Below are 20,552 nucleotides of genomic sequence, written 5' to 3' on the forward strand. Positions count from 1 at the left end.
GGACAGAAGCTATGAGCAGGACATTTTTCCAAAGAAGACATACAGATGGCCAACAGACACATGGAGAGATACTCAACATCACCAATCACCAGGGAAATGCAAATCAAAACCACAGTGAGATATCACCTTGTATCTCTCATAATGGCTAGAATCAACAAGAAAGAACAAGTGTTTGGCAAAGACGTGGAGAAAAAGGAACCCTCATGTACTGTTGGTGGGAATGCAAACTGGTGTATCCACTATGAAAACAGTAAGGAGGTTCCTCAAAAAAATAAAAATAGAATTACCACATGCTCCAGTAAATTCCACTATTATTTACCCAAAGAAAATAAAAACATTAATTTGAAAAGATATATGCACCCCTGTGTTTATTGCAGCATTATTCACAATAGCCAGATAGCTATGGAAGCAACCCAAGTGTCTATGCATTGATGAATGGATAAAGACTGTCTGGTGAAATATATATGTGATGGAATATTACTCATCCATAGAACAGAATGAGTCTTGCCATTTGCAACAACATGGATGGATCTATATATGGTATAGATGAAATATAGAATTTAAGAAACAAAAGAAATGAACAAAGAAAAAAAAGAGATAAACAACACAGACTCTTAAATATAGAAAACAAACTGGTGTTTGCCAGGGGGGATGGGCGAATGGGTGAAATTGTTGTAGGGGATTAAGAGAACACTTACTGTGATGAGCAGTGAGCAATGCATAGAATTATTGAATCACTGTACTGTATACTTGAAACTAATATAGCACTGTATATTAATTATACTGGAATTAAAAAATAATAAATAAAGATTTAAAAAAAAGTTTGGATTTTGGTCAGAGTGATGTTACCAAGATGGTGACATAGGTTGTTCTTGACTTTGCACCCCTCACAAGAACAACTAGCCACTGTTGAAGAACAAGACACCACTAAGAGAATCCTAGAACATGAGAGTAAGGCTGAAGCACCTCCTGCACTACAGAGACCATGACAGATTGTAGCAGATTGCATTAGGGAGTAAGAGAAATAGCTACATGTTGACTACATTGCTTCTCTTCTAGGCCAGCGCAGTACCATACAGAGTGGTCTCTGCTGAGCATCTTGTTCCTCCAGTGGGAAAAGAGAACCCAAAGGGGACAACCACTCCACCTGTCAGCATTGTGAGTTTCTTTATAGGAGCCCCTACTCTGATGTCTCACCATGGGGAGTGCATGGGAATCTTCAGGACTCAACCACTGGGAATCTGACTGTGATGGAGAGTGGGGGAGGTTATAACAACCAGCACATGAATCTTAGCAGACCAAGTTCATCCCTGCAGTGCCCAAGTAGTAATCCCAAACTGTGGTTTTGTTCATCTGCAGAATCAAGTCAGGGGTGCTTCATGACCAAGGAAGTCAGCAGGGTTCCAATCTGCCTGATTCTGATCCTCAAGTGAGTTTTGCCTGCCCTAGAGCTTGGTTTGCCTGTGCCCAGGGAAGGAGCTGAATCACAGCCCCAACTGCTGTGGAGTGTCTTCTGCCCCATCTGATCAGAAGGACTGGCAACAATTACTGGAAGCAGTGTGGCTCATTGGCACTCCAGCTGACAGGTGGGCAGGCAGAGTTGGTCATCCCTAGAACAAAGCCACTATCAGGCATGTAGTGTTCTTGTACTATACATAGGCAGGGGGATTAATTCATAGCAAAGGCTCCAGCTACTAGCAACTGGAGAACCTGTTTTGAAAATTGAGAGTAGCCTGGAGTAGCTCTTCCACCTCCCACCCAGGCAAAGTTGCTGACACATAGACCCACCTGCTGTGAAGAGAAACATCTTCTGGCCCCATCTCATTAGAAGGACTGTAGACAACTCCTGGAAGCTGTGTGGCCCAGCAACACTTGAGCCAAGAGGTGGTCAGACAAAGTCAGTAGTTTGCAGAACAAAGTCACTGGTCCTATTCAGTCAGGGAACTTGGTGTCTGGATCAGTTTGAGATAAGACAACTAAGGATTTTACCAGCCGTAGAGCTGCTTCTCCCACTGTACCCAGGCAGGGAATCTAATTTGTAGCTCTACTCATCACTGAATACAGCCTATCTATCTGACCAGGGAACCTAACCACAGCAGGAAAACTGCAAAGCCTATTCAACAACCCTACATGCAGTGGCACTTGAATAGGCAGCATAGTCCATGGCTTTCCCATCTGTAGAGCAAAACCAGTGGCCTCACTAGAGTAGGAAATTTAACTCACACTTTGGCTTGGTTCAGATTCCAAAACAACAAGCTATACAGGCTCTGGGTCCCATCCTGCAGCTCTCCCAGGGCAGGGAAGTTAACTCATGGCCCCATCCACTACTGAATATTGTAGCCAGTCTCTATCATCTGGTAATCCTGACAAGAGAATCTAGGCAAGTGTGGAACCCATCCTACAGCTGCACTTTGGTTGGGGTCCAAGCCAGCAGTTTTATTCAACTGTTCTCAGCCCATGGCGTATCCCTTGTCCCTATCCTCAGAGCTTGAACAGTTGTTTCACCCAAAAGTGGACCATAAAAGCATGCTTCACCTATCTAAGTACATTAAAAATAAATATGACCAGAAACCCAAACTAAAGTGACTGATGAAGAACTGTCTCTGCCAAAGCAAACCAGTAACATCTGGTAGAGTCTGATTACTCAAATGTGCAGATGCCAATGGAAGGAACCAAGGATCATGAAAAGTCACGTATATATGACACATCAAAGAAATCTAGTAAAGCTGCAATAACTGTAAAGAAATGGAGATCTGTGAACTGTCAGACAAAGAATTCAGAATGAACTTCTTAGGAAGTTTGGTGAACTACAAGTGGACAACAAAATGAGATTAGCAAAACAATGCATGAATGAAATGACAAGTTTGACAAGGAAATAGCAGCCATCAAAAACAAAAATGAAATCCTAGAGTTGAAAAATACAGTTACCCACCTGAAGAATTCAATAGAGAGTTTCAAAAGTGGACTTGACCATGCAGAAGAATGAGTGATTTGAAGGATAGGACATTGGAAAGTATCCAGAGGAGCAAAAAGAAAAAAGAATGAGCAAGAGTGAAGAAAGCTGACAGCAATAAGACAATGAAAAAATGATACTTGCATTATGGGAATTCCAGAAAGATAAGAGAAAGAGAATGTGACATAAAGTATATTTAAAGCAATAATGGCTGAAAACTTCCTGAACCTAGGGAGAGAAATAGATATCTAGATCCATGAGGCCCAAAGGACTCCAAATAGGTTGAACTTGAATAGGGCTACACCAAGACACATTATAATTAAATTGTCAAAAGTCAAAGACAAAGAATTTCAAGAGCAGTAAAAGAAAAGAGACATTACATACATGGAAACCTCTCATAAGACTATAGACAGATTTCTCAACAGAAACTTTTTAGGCCAGGAAAGAATGGGATGACATTTTCAAAATATTGAAAGAAAGAATAATTGTCAGCCAAGAATTCTATATCCAATGAAACTATTCTTCAGAAGTGAACAAGGTACAAAGTCCTGAACAAACAAAAATTGAGGGAGTTCATTACTATCAGACCTGCCTTATAAGAAATGCTAAAGTGAGTTTTTTGGTGAAAATAAAAGAACACTAACATCATAAAAACAGAAATACAGTGTAAATCTCATAGGTAATGGTAAATATATAGTCATAGTTAGAGTCTGCAATATTGTAGTAGTAGTGAATAATTCATTTAAAACTCTAGTTTAAAAATTAAAAAATGAATACAGTAAAAATAACCATAACTATAATAACCTGTTGTTAGTTAGACAATATAAAAATATGGATATTGAGGGGCGCCTGGGTGGCACAGTCGGTTAGGCGTCCGACTTCAGCCAGGTCACGATCTCGCGGTCCGGGAGTTCGAGCCCCGCGTCGGGCTCTGGGCTGATGGCTCAGAGCCTGGAGCCTGTTTCCGATTCTGTGTCTCCCTCTCTCTCTGCCCCTCCCCCATTCATGCTCTGTCTCTCTCTGTCCCAAAAATAAATAAACATTGGAAAAAAAATTAAAAAAAAAATATGGATATTGTAACATAATAACCTAAAATGTGAGAAGTAAAAGTATAAAGTTTATAAATTCTATTGACACTCTTATCAGTTTAAAATAAGGTGTTACAAGTTTAAGATATTTTATATAAGCTTTATGGTTACCACAAAGGAAAATCCTGTAGTAATTACACAAAAGAACATGATAAAGAAGTCAAAGCATATTGATATCAAAAGACATCAACACACCAAAAAAGATAGCAAGATAAACAAGGAATAGTGGATCTACAAAACAACTAGGAAACAACGTACAAAATGATAATAGGAAGTTCTTACCTAGCAATAATTTTTTAAACAAAAATGGGTAAAATTCTCCAGTTAAAATACATTGAATGGTGCAATGGATTAAAAAAATAAAAACAAGATCCAGCAATATACTGCTTACTAGAGACTCACTTAAGCCTTAAAGACACACAGAGACTGAGTGAAGAGATAGAAAAAAACATTTCAAGCAAAAGGTAACCAAAAAAAAAAAAAAAAAAAAAAAGCAAGGGTAGTTATACTTCTATCAGACAAACCAGACTTTAAACTAAAATTGGTAAAAAGAGACAAAGAAGGTCATTATATAATGATAAAGGAGTCAGAAATTAAGAAGATATAACAGTTGTAGATATTTATGCACCCAGCGTTGGATCACATAAATATATAAAATAAAAACTAACAGAGATAAAAGGAGAAATAAATGGTAATATAATAATAGTTGGGGGCTTTAATACTTTATTGTCAACAACGGATAGATCATCCAGAGAGAGGATCAGTAAGGAAACAGTATTTGAACAACAGTGTAGACAAAATGGACCTAACAGACACAGAACATTCTATTCAACCACAGCAGGATACACATTATTCTCAACTGCACAGGGAACGTTTTCTAGGATGGACCATGTTTTAAGCTCAAAAAAGTCTTAACAAATTCAAGAAGATTGGAATCATACCAAGTATCTTTTCTGACTATAACAGCATGAAGCCAGGAAAAAATAAGAGGAAACCTGGAAAATTCATGAACACATGGAAATTATATAAAACTTTTCTGAACAATCAGTGGATCAAAGAACAAATTAAAGGGGGAATACCAAAAGTTTTTTTGAGACAAATGAAAATAAAAACATAACATACCAGAACTTGTGGGATGCAGCAAAAGCAGGTCTAAGAGGGAAGATCATAGCAATAAATGCTTATGTTTAGAAGCAAGGAAGATCACACATAAACAATCTAACTCTACACCTAAAGGAACTAGAAAAAGAAGAACTGAGCCCAAAGTTAGAAGAAAGAAGATAATAAAGATTAGAGCAAATATAAATGAAACAGAGAACAGAAAAACATTAGAAAAGATTAACCAAACTATGAGTTGATTCTTTGAAAAGATAAAAAAAAAAAAACAAAACTGACAAAAGCTGGGCTAGACTAACCAAGGAAGAAAGAGAAAGGACTCAAATCTATAAAATTATAAATGAAAAAAGAGACATTACAACTGATATCACACAAAAATTCAAAGGATCATAAGAGGCTACTATAAACAACTATATGCCAACAAACTGGAGAACCTAGAAGAAATGGAAAAATTCTAGAAACATACAACTCACCAAAACTGAATCAAAAAGAAATAGAAAATCTGAAGAGACCAATTATTAGTAAGAAGATTGAGTCAATAATAAAAAATCTCTCAATGAAGAAAAGCTCAGGACCAGATGGCTTCACTGCTAAATTTCACCAAACATTTAAAGAACACTCCCAAACTCATTTTGTGAGGCCAGCATTATCCTGAAATGAAAACCAGAAAAGGACATTATTAGAAAAGAACACTATAGGCCAATATTGCTGATAAATATAGTTGCAAAAATTCTCAGTAAAATACTAGCAAACCAAATTTAGCAGCACATGAAAAGGATTGTGATCAAACACATTAAAAAGCATCATGATCAAGTGGGATTCATCCCTGGAATACAACGATGGTTCAACATATGGAAATTAATAGAATTTATATCACATTAATAGAATGAAAGAAAAGAAACATATGATCCTCTCAATAGATGCAGAAAAAGCATTTGACAATATTCAACATCCATTCATGATAAGAACTCTTAACAAATTACACATGAAAGGAACATATCTCAACATGATAAAAGGCCATATATGATGAACACAGCTAACATTATAATCAGTGTTGAAAGGTTGAATGCTTTTCCTCTAAGATCAAGAAGAAGACAAAGGTACCCATTCTCCCTTCTCCTATTCAAGATAGTTAACTTGGAGATCCTAGCTAGAGCAATTAGGCAAGAAAGAGAAATAAAATATCAGAATTAGAAAGGAAGGGGTGCCTGGCTGGCTCATTTGGTAGAGCATGTGACTCTTGACCTTTGGGTTGTGAGTTCAAGCCCCACATTGGGCATAGAGCTTACTAAAAACAAAACAAGATTTGGGAAGAAGTAAAATTGTCTCTATTTGCAGATGACATGATTTTATATACAGAAAATCCTAAAGACTCAACCAAAAACTGTTAGATCTAATCACTGAAGTCAGTAAAGTTGTGGGATACAGAATTAACATGTGAAAGTCAGTCATGTTTCTATACACTAACAATGAATTTTATGAAAAAGAAATCCCATTTATAGTAACATCAAAAACATAAAATACTTGGGAATAAAATTTGCAAAGGAGATGAAAAACTTTGCTTTGAAAGCTATAAGACATTGATGAAAGAAAAGAAAGAGGACAAAATAAATGGAAAACTATCACATATTCCATGGATTGGAAGAATTAATATTGTTAAAATGTGATTACTACCAAAAGCCATCTGTGGATTTAATGCAATCCCTATCATGATTCTCATGGCATTTTTTTTACAGACATAGAAAAAACATTCCTAAAATTTATATGGAACTACAAAAGACTCCAAATACCCAAAGAAATCTTGAGAAAGGAGAACAAAGCAGAAGGCATCACATTTCCTGATTTTGAGAAATACTATAAAGCTATAGTCATCAAAAACAGTATGGTACTGGCATAAGAACAGTCTATATGGACTCAGTATGGCTGGGAAATGTAGTTGGGTTAAATGAAATTTAGGATATTTTTGTTATTTATTTACAATCTAATTAGGAAAATAAAAAAAGAGATTCTGAGAAAACAGTGAGTAGTTATTAAGTTACATACTATGTCATACAATCACTGGTTGTACAGGGTACAATCTGTGCAATCGAATCTGTATGAGTACAGAATCGATTAATATGAGCTGAAGTAGTACATCTGTGGTTCCTGAGATAAATAATAAATTACTATTCCAGTATCTTCCCAGACTGGCTATTTTATTGAAGGTCATATTCCTCTTGTCACATATTGGAAATTCCATCTATAATTTTTATTTTAACTTTTTCCTCCCTTTTCCAATGACATAATCTTACCCTAACCACCCACCAAAGAAAACAACACAGGATTCTTTGTAGTGTGCTGATGGCATTTTGAAAACAAAAGGACATGGCACATACAACTAAGCTGAATATCTGGATATCTGCATGATGCTGTATCTGTGGTCCTTTGGACAAGAATTGCATGCCTCCATCTTGGGAATCAGTGTACCAGTCCTAGAATGAAGGAGTCTTTGGACTTTGTAACTGGTCTCCTTGGCAGAATTTTGTTTTTGAATGGAAAAAAAAGAACCTGAGAAAATGTGTGTGTGTGTGTGTGTGTGTGTGTGTGTGTGTGTATACATACAGTGGTGGTAATGGTGAATTTCACAGATGGGGAAGAATTCGGAAGAGCTCTTTCCTGGTAACATTGAGTAAGCAAGGAAATCTTTGTCTTTTAGCTTTTTGAATGATAATCAGAGATAGGCTGCTGGAACTACCATCTGGTACCTAGGTAGTCAGATGCTATGTTGCAAAACTCTTTTATTCACCAGGCTGGACCAGATTGTAGTAACAAGCCACTCCAAAATCTGAATGGTTTAAAAATTTTTTTTTTTTTCAACGTTTATTTATTTTTGGGACAGCGAGAGACAGAGCATGAATGGGGGAGGGGCAGAGAGAGAGGGAGACACAGAATCGGAAACAGGCTCCAGGCTCTGAGCCATCAGCCCAGAGCCCGACGCGGGGCCCGAACTCACGGACCGCGAGATCGTGACCTGGCTGAAGTCGGACGCTTAACCGACTGCGCCACCCAGGCACCCCAAAATCTGAATGGTTTAAATAACAGAGGAATATTTCTTGCTCCCACTGCGTGTCCACCATGGGTCACCAGAGGGCTTTGACAACATTGTTGTCCTTACTCTGGGACCTAGGTTGACAAAGTACCTATCATTTAGAATACTGCTGGTCAAAATGGTAGTGGGGGAAAAACAACTCTGTAGGGTCTAGCATCTGTATCACTCTTTGGCTTAGAATAACTCAAATCAATCCTGACAGTTTAGGATTTAATGAAGTTTTATAAGGAAAAAAATCCATTGAGATAACTACAGGATTTTATATTTAGAACCTCAAATTTGCTTGCCTAGAATGAGGGTGTGTGCAAGAAGAACTGAAGGCTCAATATGAATGAGCCAGTAGTGTTATATGACAGCCAAAAAGCTACAGTGATTTCAGGTTAGAGTAATAACATCCATAGCAAAATTGGTCCATAGTTGTTCCACTATACTTCCTGTTAAACCATTCCAGAGGTATCTGTTCAGATTTGGTACCATACTTGGAATGATACTCATAAAGAAAAATGAGTTTAGGGGTGCCTAGGTGGCTCAGTCGGTTAAGCGTCCGACTGAGCTCAGCTCAGGTCACGATCTCGCGGTCTGTGAGTTCGAGCCCCGCGTTGGGCTCTGGGCTGATGGCTTCTGATTCTGTGTCTCCCTCTCTCTCTGCCCCTCCCACAGTCATGCTGTCTCTCTGTCTCAAAAATAAATAAACGTTAAAAAAATTAAAAAAAAAAAAAGAAAAATGAGTTTAGATGAAAACAGGAGGGTCAAGGGTCATTAAGCGTCTGATATTATGAGGGATGATTGAAGACATTGAGGCTGTTTTACCTAAAGAGAAGATAGAGAAGTAACATGATAGCTGTCTCTAAGAATGTGGAGAAGGGATTCAGCTTATTTCTATGTATGACAGAAGAGTCCAGTGGTATCTATGAATGGAAACTGAAGGGAGGGTTTCAACTCAGTCTTGAGAATTTAGTAGTAATTTGAACTGTTCAACAATAGCACAGACTGGAGGGTGCCATTCCTTTCTTGGTGAGAGAGGCTAACTGAGCATGTTTTGTTACAGAATATGATCCCATGTTGTCTCTGATTGAATTTATTCTTGTATTGTCCATATTTGTTTCATGCAATTGGATGGCTATCTGAATCTTATTTGGAACTTTTTAGAATGAGAATTGATCTTTGAAAAAAGTTGGTAAATGAAATAATGAATTTTTGAAACTCTCAGGGATCATTTTTTTAAAAAAATTTTTTTTAACGTTTATTTATTTTTGAGACAGAGAGAGACAGAGCATGAACGGGGGGGGGGGGATCAGAGAGAGAGGGAGACACAGAATCTGAAACAGGCTCCAGGCTCTGAGCGGTCAGCACAGAGCCCGACGCGGGGCTCGAGCTCACAGACTGCAAGATCATGACCTGAGCCGAAGTTGGCCGCTTAACTGACTGAGCCACCCAGGCGCCCCACTCTCAGGGATCATTAAATGACATATGTTGGAGTCACACTGATCTATGTTCATATCCTAGTTCCTCCCTTACAAGTCTTGTGACCTTGGCAATTTAGTTCATCTCTCTGAGCCTAAATAGGTGCCTCTGTAAAATGGAATTAATAATGTTGTGGGTAGGATTAAGTTAAATAAGCTAAAAATGCCCAGAAAGAACTTCTCAATGCACTTGGCACAGAGTATTCACCCAGAACATGGAGGCTACATTGTTATTAATCCTTTCTTTGGCTTTTGTTTTACTAAGGCTAAGATGGTGCTTTTAGATTCTTAGTTCCAGCTTCTTTTCACTGTTTCTCTTGAGTTAGTTCAGGTTTCAGGGTCAAGTCAAGAATATCATTGATTTTAATAATCCTCCATTCATTTATTTTCCTCCCACTCAAAATGTTCTAGAGTAAGGTTTTTCAATGACCTCTGCAGCTGTCATTACTGGTAAAACCCATTAAATAGCATCTAACTGTCCAACTTGTCTGAACAACTGCACCTCTTGTTCCATGCACACTTCAGATCTGTGGGCCATAGACGTACTCATGTGTACGTGCCCCCTCTTAAGTTTCTCCTCACATTTGAAAACTGTTTAGTTTTTCTTTGACAGTTACCTAGAATGAGTCTCAGATAATTCCACTAACTTGACCTTTCCATTAAGCTACAGAAAATTCAGAGAAAGCTCACCTAAACTTCTGAAGGAGACAAACTTTAGAAACAATGATGTTTGCCAGCATTGAAATTTGTGCTTTTTATTGGCTCGTTTTACCCTTGGCGTTGATGAAAAGAATTGTTATAGTGTGGAGTCCATTGGAAGCAGTTAGCTTTATAAGTCCTGCATTAGGTAAAAATGTGAATAATCATACTGTATGCATGTTCTGTTTTGCAATGCTCTGCCACAAAAATGACTTCATACAGGCGTATTTCTGCACATAGATGGCAGGCTTGCATCCAACCTGTTCTGCTTTCTTACCTGTTCTGCTTAGTTGCCAGCTTGTCTTTATTTCTTACTGGGTCCAAACTGATGGCTTTATTGCTAAGGTTTGTAAGCAATTAATTCTCTATCTCTCTTCACAGGGACTAGTGAAGCCTAACTACATTGTGATATGGAGAAGCATGAGGCCTTTGGAATTTATGAATCATAGCAATCAAATCTGGAAATAGTCATGTAGCTCTTTGCCTGAAAACATATTGTTGAGAATTCAGTTTATGGTTATTGCTCTTCCCTGGTGCCAGTTTGATTGTAACTCAGTTAAAAAACTGCTCACACAGTCATTGTGTGAGGAGAGTTATGTTGGCAAACACTCTAGTGTTACAGACATTTTATTACCAAACTGAGCAAACATTTCCATAAAGGTTCAGGTTTTTTCCCCTCTTTGAACAGTCCTCAAAGGGCATTTTTGCACTTGGCCTCTCCACTCATTGAGCAGCACCCCTTTAACTAATTGGTATGAAAGTGAGGACGAGGGCATGTTTCCAAGATTTTTTTTTTTTTTTAGGAGAGATTCACATTTTTTGCAGATTGATTTCTTCAGGCTAATAATAATTTTCCTTAGAAAATGTGAGCTTACTGAACTAATTTTTGTAACAGGGTTACTGTAATTTTCTAGAATGGAGGAAATTATTAAGATAATTAAATTCCTTACTCTGTATAGGCACTAATATACAAGAGTGAATTACTGGAGAAATAAATTCAGGTAACTTAATACTAGTAACTTTCACATGCAAGTTCTTGAAAGCATTAGGCCTCTCTACTTCATTTATAAAATGAGGCTGATAATATAGTTCTATGTCATAAAACTGTTGTGAAGTTTCAAGAAGACTGTGCATTAAACATTTAACCCATTGCCTGTGTCATTACATGTGAGTATTTAATCATCCCAAGCTTGTGAGATTGGAGGTGTGTTGGTTCCTACACTTTACTGTGAGTAAACTAAAGTTCCCAGAAGATTAACAGGGACTTGTTCAAGGTCATATGGCTCATTTGTGGTCCAGGGTGGGATTCCAATCTGATATTCTTAACTCCTAGTCCAGTGTTCTTTCACTAATTAAGGTCCAGGGGGAATTAATTAGGTGGATTGTTCAACATGATTTCAAGCAGTATTTCTTAATCTTTATTGCTCACTAGAATTATCTGTAAAACTGTAGAATGATGTAGATGCTTTGGTTCCAACAATGGATTTTCTGATACAGTAGATCTGCAGTTTGTAGTTATAAACTCTCTTGGTGCTGTTGATGTCCTGCTTCTCTTCCATTCTCTATTTTTTATATTACTGGAACTCCTTTTGGATGTATGTTGGAACTTTTCCTTCTACCCTTCATATATATTCACTTTCACCTTTTTCCTTCTTCAAATCTCGGTGCTGCATCCTGGGAAATTTCTTTATTTTATTTTTCTATACCCTAAATCTCTTTGCAGTTATACTTAGTCTACTAATTCACCCATATATTGACTTTTTATTTCATGATTACATTTTGTGTAATCTATTTGTCCCTAATTCTCTGTCCTGTTTCATGAATGCTAATCTTGCCTTTGTTTTTATATTTTAAATTAATTTTTATCAAACACATATGAAATAATGGATCAAATGAATAATTTTAAAAGTGAAATAATTCTATAAGGCTTATCATAAAGATCAGTAGCCATCTATTACACCCCTCTCCACTTCTGGTTCCTTTTTCCTAGTGGCAACTATTTTCCAATATTCTAGATGTTTCTATTATTTACTTCTGTGTTTCTAAATAACATGTTTATATTGCTCTCTCTTAATTTTACATATTCTTTGTAGTCTCTCTTCTATGGAACATGAAAAAGGTGAGGGTTCCGCTTTCCTATTCCTTTCAATAACACAAAATTTAGTGTTTACTAAGAGTGTATAAAGATTATTCATTCCTGAATCATGTAGTGTGTATGCTTCCTTCATTTAAAATTTTTTTGTTTTCTCCATACATGCTTTTTTTTGGGGGGGAGGGGAGTGTTATTTTTTTACCTTCTTGTCTTGAATTCCTCACTGAATTCATCATTATCCAAGTTTATTCCTGAACTCTTAGTAATTCAGAAACTTAGTAACAGATCAAGAATCTGTATTTCTTAGAGATATTCCTCCTAGATCCACCTGTTCCAATCTGGATTTAATTGCCCTCTAGCATTGTTACACAAACTGTCTTCCCAGGACTTCTGTGTTGATTTTCTTACTTCCTGGATCCCATGTATTCCTTTTTTGTTTGTTTGTTTCCTTTTTTGTTTTGCTGAATTACATAACCCAGTAGCCTCAGAGGGCAGGTGCAAAGTAAAATTTTTGAAAAAAATATATGTCTGGAAATAAATTCTAGGGTTACATTCAGATGTAGAATTCTAGATTTGAAATAATTTCCCTCTTAGTTTGAAGTACTAACTTAAGTTTTTCAAGTTTTTAGTCTTGAAGTAGGAAGTTGGAAACCATTATTATTTCTGATTTTTTAAATATGATATCTGTTTTTCTCTTCCCAAGCTTTTAGTACTTTTCTTAATCCATAGTACTCAGAGACCAAGTTTGATATATTTTCTATGAACCTATTTTTAGTCATTGTGTTGTATACAAAGTGGGTTCATTCCATGTGAAAACTAATGTCCTTTTGAGAAAGTTTCTTATATTATTTCTTTGACAACCACCTTATCTCCACTCTCTCTGTTCTCTTTTTTTCTGGACCATCTGGTCTGATCCCTTAGATAAAATTTGTATTTTTCTTCTTTTTGGGGGGAGAGTTCCTAACTTTATCTTCTAACCCTTCTAAAATCCTGTTTCTATGATGTTTGAAAGAGGTCTTTTAAAAAATTCTCTGAAAGTTTCTTGTTACAACATTTTATTCTTATTTCATATATGCAATATTTTTTCTTATATATCTGAGGAAGTTAACCATAGAATATTTTTTTAAGTCTCCTGCCCTCTATATTGTCTGTTTTTCATATACAGTAAAACCTTGGATTGCGAGTAACTTGTTCTGAGAGTGTTCTGCAAGACGAGCGAACATTTCTAATAAATTTTACCTTGATAAATGAGTGATGTCTTGAAATATGAGTAGTGCTTGATGCTGAACATCGCATGATCACAACTGAGCCAATGGTTCTTCTCTCTCTCTCTCTTCTGCAAGATTGGGTGTGATTGTTTCCCATGCTTGGATGCTGAGTCTCAGACTGTGGTATTTGGCAGAAATCAGTGATTTTTCAGACTGTTGGAAGGTGCCCACAACTGGCACTAGTGTATTTTTTGTCACTTCAAAGCACCTATGAACAATCCTTTGCTTTTCCATATAAGAGTGAACTTAGGAATGCTTTGCTTCATTCTAGGTCAGGCTGCCTGTAGATATAAACCCTTTCCTTTGCTGCCTTATTGCCAGTTACATTAAATACAGTATATGACAAGAGTTTATTAATACTGTAAGGTAGTCAGCATCCCTGTGAACATATACAATGGCCCCCATGCAGAAGAAGATTCCATTGAGCCAATACATAGCAGTGATCCTGTTAGTGATAGTGAAAGTCATCCTACACAAAAACCCTCCTCTCTTGTCTTCCTCACTCCAGCCACAAAGGTTTTCAAAGGTAAGTGCAGGTTCATTTGTTTAGTTTTCTTTATATTATGTATTTTCTTTATTATTTTGTATTATATTACAGTATTATAATCATTTTTATATGAATATTTCTGGGTTGTGCAACGAATCATCTCAGTTTCCATTATTTCTTATGGGGAAATTCGCTTTGATATACAAGTGCTTTGGAATACAAGCATGTTTCTGGAATGAATTATGCATGCAAACTAAGGTTTTACTGTATTTCTTTTTTTTTCCCATTTGTTTTTGTTGGTGTTTCATTTGATAAATTTTATTCAGTGTCACATGATATTTGGCTGTTCATTGATATTTTACTGAAAGACACTAAAAGTTTCCATAGATATGGAGTGGGCTTGTCAAAATGTGCTTCATTATAGAATTACCAGGCAAGAAAGAGGCTGGTCATTTTTTGCAAATACTTTTTCTTTGATTATTAATATTAAGAGGAACTTAGGCATTTCCTTTGGAGTGGTTTGTTATTCCAAAGAAGAATTGTCTAATTTCCTGCCCTAGAAGTATAACCTAGTTTTTAATGGTTTAAGCAAGAACCTGGGAATAGTAGTTTTTTACTTAACCTATTTTCAGTATGGAACTGCTGCCTTTATGTATGCTGGATGTCTCTGAGTCTATACTAAAGTTTTTCAGTTTCAATCTGCTTATAAAATCAGTCTTCAGACTTCTGTGTGGAAGTAGAGACTGTCTCCTAGCTTTCCAGCTCCATATCAACCTATCTTTTTCTTTCTTTCTTTCTCTTTCTTTCTTTCTTTCTTTCTTTCTTTCTTTCTTTCTTTCTTCCTTTCTCTTTCTTTCTGTAAATATATATATATATTATTATATTATATATAAAGATATAAATATATATTATATAATATATATATGATATATATTATGTAATATATATCATATATATATATATATATATGTTATTGATTCCTTTACCACTACTTTCCCATGTTTAGATACACATGGTGCATCCAGTTCCTGATTCTCTCTGGGGCTCCATGGTGTGACTCTGCTTCATTATTACCCCCACTCCCAGCCTACCACTTGTGGGTGGTTAGCTTCCTGCCTCATTCAGTATGTTTTCAGTGTTCATGCTTTATCTGTTTTCCAGCTTCCAAAAATCTTAATGTGGATCGTTTGCTGTGCTCTCCTCTTCTTTTTTTCTTATTCTTGTGGGTTTATATCTTTTTAAAAAATGAAATTTTTATTTTTTAGAAGAATTTTTTAGAGGAATTCTTTTTAAAGAGATAGAGGAAAGCTAAAATTATGTGTTTAATTCACTATGTTTAACCAGAAACATTTTATTTATTCTTTTGAAAAATGTATATTTATTTTCAAGTAACTCTACCTCTTTGGGTGTGAATTGTCCACTTTAGTTTGTTGGCTGCCTTTGTGGTCATTAACTTTCTCATATTTGCAATTTTTGTTAAATATATGTATTATTTTTTGTGGTTTTATTCTGTCCATTGCTCCCCATGGTCATCTTTCCTTTTTTCCCTTCTCTTTGCTATCCACTGTAATGAATATGTTATTTGCCAGGCTCTTCCTCCTTATTCAGATATTCGTTATGTTTACCGTAACTTCAGTTGTCTAGGTTAGGACTGCAAGTGTCAGGACTTGATAACTACAACAGAAAAGGGCATGGATCTTCCTCTTTTCCCCCCTCCAGTTCTGCTTCCTCTGATCTTCATCTCAAATCTTTGCTCTTCTGCTGGCCTCAATGCTAATTCAGAGCATAGCTGCAAGGAACAGGGATTGCAAATGCAAAGGGTGACCTAAGAAACTGAAAATGTATTCCACTAGGCCCAGTGCTATAGCCACATTCCCACCTGATCCACCAATCACACCTCAATCCCGAAAGTTCAAAGCCCTTAGAAGGATTTTAAGGAACTTTTGTGTAAGAGGAGTAGTCTTCCTTTTGTGGATTCAAAGGGATCTTAACATTCTTGGTCTTTCCCTTCAGGGTCTAAATAAGACAAAAGGAAAGAGGACCCAGGAAAGGTTTTTTGTATTGTTTTGTTTTGTTTTTTGTTTTTTAAACCTGATTTTGTGCTTATTAGCAGCTAAAAAAATTCTGAAAACTAAAATTAGTGCTAAAACTGACAATTTTGTATTCCTCAGATGGCCAAAGTAGGAAGAAATTGGTCAAAAGTTACAAGTGATAGCTATAGAAGAGAAGGAGGCAGGGCTGATCAATCCTAGGATTTCTTGACAGAAACAGTATCTGCTTATAAGACCTTCTCTTTTTTTCTTTATCTTTTCATATTCTTCCTTTCCTCAAATTCCAAATAATAAACTGATTCAGAGAGGAGATTCTAGAGCCTATCTTTTTCTGGATCCTGGTTTTTATGTTTTTTAGGTATATAAACTTGAACAAAGTTATAATAATTACATTAGTGTGACACTGGCACAAGCATAGACAAATAGATGAATAGAGGATATTCCAAAACAGACTCAACTTAAATGATTTGTGACAATTCAGTATGTAACCTCTATGTATCTCAGTTTCTTCATGTACAGAATAGGATAACTGTCCTTGTGAGTGCTGTGAGGATTAAATGAAATAATACAAATGTGGTGCTCAAAATAGGGCCTGGCATCTAATAAATGCTTAATAAGTTGTAGCTATTATTTTTATCTTTACTTCAACAAAATTTTCCCTAGTCCCAGGCCATAATCAGCTTCCTGTGGAATTTCATATCCTTCTTCTGCACCAGTTCTTCTGAGACTTAATCATTCACTATTTTGCTTTGTAACCAATTATTTTGCATGTGTTAATTGTATATTTCCAGCTACTGTAGAGCTGTTTGAGGACAGAGACCACAAAGTGCATGTAGTTGCTTCTCTAGTTCTCATGGTGCTCAGCCCAGTGTTGGGAAGAAGGTGGAATTTAGTTTGTGCTCATCAGTGGACTGGGCAATCTCTCATTTTAGGGCTTAGGTGATGCTTGCAGGTGATCTGCTGTTAACTTTCAAAGACATTAGGTAGTAGCAGTTCTGTGTTTTGCAATCCCAAATGGTATCAGAAACGTTTGCTATTTTTACCTTTTCAGTAACTAGCCCTGGGTTTTATGAGTTCTTAGGATTATACCTGGTAGAATCCACACAGAAGTAAATACACTGCAAGGAAATGTAAAAATTTGTGGTTCTTGACCTCCCTTTCACCTCCAGGGACTCTAAAGAAGACAGGAAAGAGTTTATGATTTTTCTGATTTATGAGTGAGTAAAATTTTCTCATCCATTTTGTTCTTTTGGGCCTGTTTGGTTTATGTATTTTATGTGACACCCTAAAACTTGTAGTTCCTGTTCCATTTTCACACTGCTTTTGTACACTCTTAGAAAATCTGTTTTTTTCAGGGTCCTTTTGCTTTCCCAAGAAAGGGCTCCATGTTTGTTACCTGCAAGGTGGCATATTGCCTTTATTCCTGTTTCAGACTAGTCTCATGGTGCTTTCATTCCTGAAAGGTGGCCAAAAATTGCTGTGCTGAAATGATCATTTGTGAATACAGTAATCCTCAGGAGGCATAAATTAATATCCTGTTCTCACTGTGTTTTTTATTGACTGTTAGAGTTATTCTACTGCCAGGTCCTGACTTGGTGCCCAGTGCTAACAACTGTCTTTAAAGGCTTATGAATAGGGTCATAAACACTATTTACTTTAGTAGCAACATGTACTTTTAGCATTTCCACCACTCCCTCTCCCTGCTGCTCACTGTCACATGCACAGGCATTTTATAATGAGTGCATGTTTATTCTGTACTTTTTCCCACTTTTTGGGTTCACATGTGCATAAATTCATTTGTTTAAACTTTATTTTCATAATCAAGTTACTCTTGTATCCTGGCCTCCAATCTTCAAATAACATGAACCTTCCCAGATTATACGTTCTAAGGTTTTTTCCTTCTTTTTAACTAAGGCCAAAAATAATAAACCTTGGTTATGATGCAAGCAACCAGACAGTTAAACCATTGGTTAATGTACATTAGCAGAAGTTTAACTGCAGCAGGGCCCTGTCATAGACATAAGAAAACCATGGAACACTCCTTAGTTCAATAACAAACTTGATATTCACTTCCTGGGTGGCTGAGGATATTCAATCCCAATTTCACATCAAAGAAATGTCAAAATAAAAGTTACAAAGGCAACTCATTTTTGTTTTTCCCCAATTTTGCTTATGATGGAGACTGGGTAGTTGAAAAAGATATTATTCTTCCTGTTTCAAGATGCAAACACTATCATGTTATAATGTATATTAGATGAGAAATCTAGGAAAGAAGCAATATGGTGCAAAGGTTGATTTGATAGTGACTGGCTTTTCACTAAAAATACATGGTAATAAGTAGTGGATATCATTCATATAGTTTTCAAGTTTATCTTTAGGACAGGGCTTGAATTCAGTTCAAGCAGATGGATGAAAATATTCACTCATTCAACATGCCAGACACTGTTAAGTGATGAAGTCAAAATAATGGCAAGGATTATAGCTGCAAGAGTCTGTCTACAAAAGACATATGGCAAAGAACTATAAAACTTGTGTTTTTTGATCTTCATGTAGGGATAAATGGACCAACGGAAGATTGTTGATTATGTACTTAATTTTTTTCTCAGCCTTATTGTACATATTGTTTAGCTATATGCATTTTAAGTTCTGTTCCCTTAAAACTGATCACAGTATTAAGTTGGGGCTAAGAATGCTTTTTATGTGTATATAATAACAAGCCTAGTTTACAGCAAAAGACAGTTCCTAGTTACTACAGGAATGAAAATTAACCAGTGGATACTAATCTCTTTTTTTAACATGATGGCTTCTGTCTCTAACCACAGAGCGCTGGGCTCAGACCTCACTATAATAAGAGTAAGAGACTGAGTTTGGAGGGTAGTATTAACTATAGTACATGCTGAATGATGGGCTTTTCTGGGGCCTTTGTAAATGAGAAAGGATTGATGGAGTGAAAGATATGGATTCAAATAGGAAAACCTGGGGCATTTTCTTCTGGGTCTAATACCTTTTCCACATGCCAGCATTTGTAGATCTTTCTATGTGCACAAGGTATACGGAGTGCATAAGGAGAATCCATTTTTCATTTTGTTTTGTTACTGCTTTTTAACTACTACAGACTCTTCCCCATGAGAATTTGGTGTCCCTGAAATAAATTTTACTTCATCAAAATTGAACCCTCTCTTCAGAACGTCTCTGATGGCTCTTCTTCCTTTGAATACTCAGTGGCAAGAAGCCCTTAAAATTGCTTTGCCAATATTTTCTGCATTCTGGAACTACTCGAGTGAACATAACACTTCATTTTTTTCCCCCAGAAATCTCATTAAAATCCTTACTTGAAATTCGGATACAGTTTAATAAAGTTTCTGAATTCAGTATGAAACTAATAGTCCATTAAGAATAAGGAATGATCAATGTGTTTTCATTGACCTTTGTTGGTGACTTTAAAACACCCTTTAGCACATTTAAAATCACCAGGCATGACCGTCCAGTGCTCCGCCTAACCTAGCCTCTCATTTCTTCTCTTATTAAATCTCTTAAAATGTCGAGTGGAAGAGATTGTGTCAGTCTCCTTTACTATTCTATTCTAGCATCTTACAATTCATGCAATACTAAAAAGAGAGCAGCACTCTTATGAATGTAAATGTATGTTTTGATATTTGCTCAGGTTGAAGCTTTTTCATATTCTGTTGACTGTCTTATTCATGTGCTAGTTGTTAATCATGATGCAGATAGTTGACACCATACATGGTATCATTGTACACAACAGAAGTTGTGCCCAAAGAAGTTATGCCACAAATCACATAGCAATGATTTGAATCTTTTTGAGTGCGAGGACCATTTTTTGAATTCCCCGCTGGACACATGCATACACACATACACTTTTACTCTTTGTTATTTAAAAAAATCCAGGGGCGCCTGGGTGGCGCAGTCGGTTAAGCGTCCGACTTCAGCCAGGTCACGATCTCGCGGTCCGTGAGTTCGAGCCCCGCGTCAGGCTCTGGGCTGATGGCTCAGAGCCTGGAGCCTGTTTCCGATTCTGTGTCTCCCTCTCTCTCTGCCCCTCCCCCGTTCATGCTCTGTCTCTCTCTGTCCCAAAAATAAATAAACATTGAAAAAAAAAATTAAAAAAAAAAAAAATCCATAGTGGAAAACAGTTATGACTGTAGTAAAGCTCTTTAGCAACTATTTTATTATTTTATTAAATACAATAGCATCTTCATACGTCTCTGGCAAGTAGTTATGCATAT

The sequence above is a fragment of the Lynx canadensis genome, chromosome A1 (assembly GCF_007474595.2).
Source record: "Lynx canadensis isolate LIC74 chromosome A1, mLynCan4.pri.v2, whole genome shotgun sequence".
In the NCBI taxonomy this organism is placed as follows: Eukaryota; Metazoa; Chordata; class Mammalia; order Carnivora; family Felidae; genus Lynx; species Lynx canadensis.